This window comes from Tribolium castaneum, chromosome 6 (genome assembly GCF_031307605.1).
Source record: "Tribolium castaneum strain GA2 chromosome 6, icTriCast1.1, whole genome shotgun sequence".
Lineage (NCBI taxonomy): Eukaryota > Metazoa > Arthropoda > Insecta > Coleoptera > Tenebrionidae > Tribolium > Tribolium castaneum.
Genome location: NC_087399.1, coordinates 12,738,819 through 12,745,964, shown reverse-complemented (window position 1 = coordinate 12,745,964; position 7,146 = coordinate 12,738,819). Strand labels below are relative to the sequence as shown.

At 30.0% G+C, this 7,146-nt stretch overlaps 1 long non-coding RNA gene across 1 annotated transcript; it reads right to left on the bottom strand.

The window, feature by feature from the left end:
* Window positions 1-4,682: 4,682 nt before the first annotated feature.
* On the bottom strand, window positions 4,683-6,481 carry LOC135266503 (uncharacterized). The gene is made up of 3 exons (XR_010334600.1): window positions 6,442-6,481; window positions 6,291-6,390; window positions 4,683-6,236 (listed from the first exon to the last, which is right to left on the bottom strand). It is a non-coding gene; the product is annotated as an uncharacterized LOC135266503 (long non-coding RNA).
* Between the last annotated feature and the right edge of the window lie 665 nt (window positions 6,482-7,146).

Genomic DNA, 7,146 nt, shown 5'->3' with positions numbered 1-7,146 from the left:
CATTTAATTCATTTTTCATCTTTTCCCTTCTTATGTTCTTTCGTATGTTCTTCGGTGTCCCATCAGTTAAATGGTTTTTTTTCAAGAAATGAATTGTGTTCGAAGTTATTTTTGGCTTCTTTGAAAAAAATTCGGTGTTCATTATAACTTTAATTCGTTTTTGTGATTATAGTTGTAGGTAGTTATTGTGAGCTATAATCAAGAAAAACTCTGGCAACAAAGAAACGGAGATGTAATAGAGTGATTGAAAAAGCCGAGAAAATTTAGATTATGGTGAAGGATCTGAGGCAAATCAAAAACGGAAATTTTGCAAATAAAAAAATTACAAGATTTTTCAGCGTTGTTTTGTTACTGTTCTTCAGTAGAAAGCCAAGATAAGTAGGTACATTTCTAAATGCTGATATACTGCCAAAAGTTACGTAAAATTCTTACCAATAGGAACTATAACTTTGCATAGCTCTCAAGGTTAACTTGAAACATGTTTTAGACAAATTTTATTAAACTTTGATAAGTACAAACACATGTTCCGTGCTTTCATGGTTTTTGACTGCATTTCTTTATCACTTAATTACTGAATTAACACAATTATTATAACAGTAGAAATTGTTTTAAAAACATTAAACAATAAACTCGAAATTTAAATACAATTATCGTACATTACGAAAGGCAATCCAATCATACTGAATGTTTTACAAAGACTTAAAAGTCATAAAATGAACTGTTTGCCGCATAAAAAAGACATTTAAAATGCATGGCAAGTTTATTTCATATAATGGCAAAAAAGTAATTTGAAATGGAAATCTTTTGGGATATAAGAATCTTCGATCATTCGCTTCTTACATATTTTTTCAAGTAATAATAATAAAATTCGACTGTGGGAGAACAAGTCGTATTTTTCCGATCTAATTTTCTATAAAAACTTAAATTGATCGGTGTCGCATTTGCAATTTCCGCTGTTCCGAGTATTTTTATTAGTTCTTAATTGGCAATTCAGACAAAGTTTAATCTGCATAAATTGAGCAACTTTTTCTAAACCGATCAAGTCATGGAAATTATGTAATAAAAAATCGGTTAGGTGTACAGTTTTCTTAAAAGGAACTTTTAAATATTTGTCTTGTGGGCTCTAGAAACTCAGTTTAATTCACTTCATACACTCAAGGACTTCAGTTAAATTGGAATGACATAATAATATGTTTGGTTCTTGAAAAAGAAAATGTACCACATTAATCTTAATTTAAAAATAAAGATTCAAATTTATTTTATACATTCCATACTCGAACCACATTGGTATTGAAAATAATAATTAGGACTAACAAAAAATCATTAGATAGCTTTATAAATGAAAATGTCTTTCATTTTCATTCTCCTGTATCAGTACCCTTGAAATTATTACTTCATTATTAATTAAATTAATCAGTTTTCAGTATGCCTAAAGGTAGGTGCTTCATTTTTTTATTTGGTTATTTTGGTTTAAAAGTGTGATCTTTTTTAGATTTGCTGTAAAAAAATTCCGCTAGATAATGATGATTTTATTTGGAAAAGTTTACCCATTATACGTCGTAGTAAAATTTTCCATGTTATAATTGATTAAACACATACACATAACCAGTATTCACTCCTACAAGTTAATTAAAATATTAAAAAACAGAACAACTCAATTTTTTCTCTCCAAAAATTCAGTCAGCGTAGTAAACTTTACCATTAGACATTAACAGTTTCGGCTCAAAATTACTAGTTCATTAATGACTTACATAATTAATGAAAAAATATCTATACAGTTGTAAGGAATTCATTTATTTGTAGAAAATAAAAAAAAGCCAAAATATTTCAATTTCACGATTCGAAAATTTAAAAATGTGCCAAGTTTAGAAATTCACTGAACTTTGAATCTATGATTCTAAAGACAAAGTAAGAAAACTTTAAGATCAAAAAGAATGACTAAACTCTAAAATCAAAATGTACTAAGATTTGCAAATTTCGAAAATTCTAAATTTCTAGATTTTGCAGTTCTAATGGAAACTTTAGAATTCTATAGGTTTCAGTCACAATTCCTTAACATTCTAATAGTTTTCGAACGTTTCAAGGTTCTGGTTCCTGTAGGTTTTTTTGTAGGCCTTTTAAGCTTTTAGATTTGTTCTGTTGTTTATGACTTTTAAAATCGCAGTTTCTTAAATCATTTCTAAACAAACCTTTACAATTTAGAATTTAGATATATTCTGATTTTTGTATTTATAGTGATGTGAAAATATAATGTCTGATCAATTAATCTAGTAAGTTTTTGATGCTTTCTCCTTTTACCTACAATAGCACAGTTTTCGTACATTTTTAGGGGCTGATTTCAAGTCATTTTAAGACGATTTGCGTCGATTGTAACTCAACTTGAAATCAGCCTCTAAAATAATTATTATAATTATTGAAATTACTATTGTGTAGTAGTGTGTTCTATTATGTATTGTGTGAAGATTAATGACAAAAATTCTTTACAAGATTTTTAAAATCATACCAATTTTAAAAAATCTGGTGCCACACAATATTGTTAATTTTGTTTCAATGTTTTCATATTTCACACTAAATTATCGTTCCATAACATAATGATCAATAACTGTTTTTAAAGTATTATTAGTCTCTAGTAGTTTTTTGAAATTAGAAAAATTTATAAAAAAATCTATATGTGACAATGTGGGTAAATATTATAAGAATACAAAAATAATTCGTCTTTATTGTTGGACAAATTCTATTGCCATTATGATTGGTTTTTTTTTTGCTTTATACAAGGTGACTTAAAAGTCTCGGACCATCTTCTGGGTGGTGAAAAATGGCATCTAACTGAGTTAAAAGTTCTTATGACAAAAAATTGTTTGAGTCTTTTTTCACGAGATATAGCTCTTCAAACTTAGATTTTTAGGTTATTATATTTTGGCATTTGATAACATATTTTTTTAGTTTAGCTAGCGGAAACGGTAGATCTTACAACGTTAAACAGATAATTGAAATTGAAAATTGAAAAAAATCACCAATTAGTATCTTGAAGAATAATATCTATGATAGTGATTATGGAAAACAAAAAAAATATTTATAATAATACTTAAGTTGCTTGGAAGAAAAATCTGACTTCATATATGCTTATTATGGCTTATTATGCTTAACTCCTATCAGTCTTATCACCATTTAAGACTTAGTTCATCACTTTTGAATTACCTGTAGGATCCTGAGTGGAGGTAATTTAAAAATTCTACATTCTTAAAAAAGCAGATTCTTAAACTGCGTCAATACTATGCCGATCGGCAAGCCCGATTGGCAAGCTTAATCGGCATGATCGACTTTTTTTACATGTAACTTTTGGCCGAGCGGCAAGTCCACAGCAAACCGGTTTTGACGTTCGGTGCTTGCCGATTGACAGTTTTAGAGATCATGATTATGTTAAAAATTGTAAACCTCTAAATGAGAATGCAAATCTTCAAAACTCCAAGATGATTCTTAGATCTAAAATTTCTATAACTTCTTCAGATTTCTAAACTAAAATCAGACGTAATTTCATTAACATTATTCTTTATCATTGTTAAAAGGTTTTAATATTGTAACGAATGAATACTGTTTTCAATTGGATATCATTGACACTTCACAAACCAACCCAAAACGCAAAATTTATCTTTGACTCAGATGAGTACTTATCCTTAGGAATAATGTATTTTATACTTGGTTTTACGTAATAATTAGTAGTACTCCAACGCTAAGTGGTTTCAGTGCACGAGTAAACACTTGATGCGTATTTCGTTCATGGAAAACTGAGGTCACATTGGCAATTTTTGCGTTGTATGAAAGTATTACATAATAACTAGAAAAATCCACAGAAAAATGTACCTATTTGAATCTATGTATATGTCGTTGGCTAATAGTGAAATTAGACGTATTATAAAAAGCCTAGTAATATTGTAAACGACTGGGCAAATTGTAAATGAATGAATAAATGTCGGTTTTTTATAGTGCGACTGAAAATTTTAGGAGTATTATAAAACGTCTAACCAGTTTTCGTCTTTTTATAAAATATTTATGGTTCTTTTACGATACGACTGAAACGAACCTGCATTATTTAGGTGTATTATAATGCGCAAATTAGTACTAGTGAAATTTATGCTTTGAACATTAAATTTATATTATAAATTATCGTTTTAAAATGCTGAAAGACACATAAAGGAATGTCTTCATTAATAAAGGGTTGTACTATCATGAACCAAAAAAAATGTCCGGTGATAAATGATAAATATAACAAAGTTTAAAAACCCGACACACCAAACCTTTATCTGAAACACTACGCGTTTCGTGGTTGAAACGCGTATTGTTTCAAATAAAAGTTTGGTGTGTCGGGTTTTTAAACTTTGTTTTATTTATTTTCCACACCAAGAAAATCCAACAAGAAGTAATAAATGATAAGTATAGAAAAAAAATTAACCTCAAAATACTACAGGGTGAATTGATAGTAGTGAAAGTAGGTATTTGAGAGGGTGATATCACGATATCAGTGATAGCAAAACTCAAAATAAGTGAAGTTAACAACTTGCCTTATCAGAATGTTTACAGTTCTAGAGATACAAAAGGATTTTTTTCGACAAATAAATTTAAATTTGGGGTGCAATTTGTTTTTTTTTTATTGAAATACTATCTAAGTACAATAGAAGGTGGAATTTTATAAAATGTTTGACAAAACGACTAAATGTATCAGTCATTTTTAAGTGAACAATATCAAAAACCATTTTACATTAAGACGAAAACTTGTTAGGCGTTTTATAATACGCCTAAAATTTTTAGTCGCATTGTAAAAATCCTGCATTTATTCATCCATTTTTAATTTGCCCAGGTGTTTACAATATGACTAGGCTTGTTATAATACGCCTGATTTTACAATTAGCCTACGACATACAGGGTGTATCAGAACTCACTCCCCACCGGAAAATACTAGTGGTAACAGCAATAGAGATGGCAAAAATGCAAAAAAAGTAGGTCTTTTATTCTTAGTTTGTGAGATACAGAGGGTTAAAAATGACCAATCCCAGAAGCTCTCTTCCAGGTGTAGTGCATATAGTAGATGCGTAACTAAGGAATTAAAAATAATTCAAGTGTCTACTTTTATTGTCCGTTCTACCTATTTTTTGTTTTCCTAGCAACGTGTTTTGTTCCCCTAGTCCTCCAAAGCAAGGCCTTTTGTGATTGGATATTTTTAAACGTTTTTATCTCCCAAACGCAGTTAGTTAGTTGAGTTAGAATTTTTTGTAAAGGAACTTTAGCTTCAGAATTGCTTAAACTATACGCACATTTCCGGTGGGGAGTGAGTTCTGATACAGGCGGCATACAAAACCTACACATAGCTATTTATGCATAAAATGAAACTTCTTAAAACTATTGAGTGATGATGATGACTGATGAGTTGATAAGTGATGTTCTATACAGGTAAATAAAAATGCTCACTGTGTTCCAGCGAGTTAGTAAACCATAGTATATCGGGTGATTCAAAAATATGTGGCATAATTTTAACCACGAATACCCCTCTACAATTAAGAATAAATAGGATAATATTTACTGACCCACCACAAAAAATAGGAAAATTACAATTTTTCAAAAATTGGTATGGAAAAATGGTTTTTTGAAAATATTTTTGTTACCGTTCATGCGATTATTATGAAATTTTGCATGTCAAGAAACACAAAGACGCTCTTTGATATGGTGTAAATGGAAATCTTGTAAAAGCTATACATTTCCGGTGACAAGGGGGCCCTTCCAGTTTTTAGGTGATAACTCAATTTTTCGGCCTATAAACAGGTATTTTTGATACCAAAAATCAAAAGCTCAATTATTTTTTAATAAAAAAGGAACTCTTGCTTCATATCGCCAAAATGTACCGTTCTCGAGTTATTTGGGATTAAACTAAACTCTACACCGCAGTGCAGAATAAAAAAGTATAAATTTTGAGCATGCCATTACCTTGGAAACTGTCGACTAAGAATGACACAGCTGTCATTGCTGTCACATTTGATGTCAATTTCATTTAATCTAAAGTAAAGTTTGATTATTTCTTGATGATAATAGTTAAAGACACGATTATGTGTTGGAAGAAATAATGCATGAGCTAGCGGTAGCCGTCCCGGCATCACAACTTGATCTGATGCCACACCACCAGAAAACGATTTTCCCTCCAAATCGCTGTTTTTATCAATATTTCAATACTTGCATTATAAAACTATCTATAACCTAAATAAAGGATTAAAACGATCAGACACCAAGAACATAACCTCAACTGTAACAAATCACAAAATAAAATCTTATCAACCATTTATAGTACCATTATTGCAATTTTTCTTTAATAAGAAGGTAATTTAATCCACAGGTTGTTGAAACCTGCAAAGAATAACGCACGGTTTAATGTTTATTTACATTTTTAAAAATTACAAGAACTTCAACAACAATAAGCATGAAAGCAACAAATGCCGCTAGCGCGCTAGCTGGCGCCTGTGCTATTTTTCGTAAGCGCGAAAAACAAATCATAAAGTCATAACAATAAAAAAATTCTTTTAGTATTTGGAAATGATGCCCTGATCACCTGATCATTCTTAGTCGACAGTTTCCAAGGTAATAGTACGCTCAAAATTTATACTTTTCTATTCTGCAGTGCAGTGTAGAGTTTAGTTTAATCCCAAATAACTAGAGAACGGTACAGTTTGACGACATGAAGCAAGAGTACCTTTTTTATTAAAAAATAATTGGGCTTTTGATTTTTGATATCAAAAATACGTGTTTATAGGCCGAAAAATTGAGTTATACCTAAAAACTGGAAGGGCTCCCTTGTCACCGGAAATGTATAGCTTTTACAAGATTTCCATTGACACCATATCAAAGGGCGTCTATGGTCTCTTGGCATGCAAAATTTCATAATAATCGCATGAACGTAACAAAAATATTTTCAAAAAACCATTTTTCCATACCAATTTTTGAAAAATTGTAATTTTCCTATTTTTTGAGGTGGGTCAGTAAATACTATCCCTACTATTTTCATTTTTAGAGGGGTATTCGTGGTTAAAATTATGCCACATATTTTTGAATCACTCGATATTATGTATCAAGTTTAATGAACGCCTTTTTATTGTTTTGAAACAG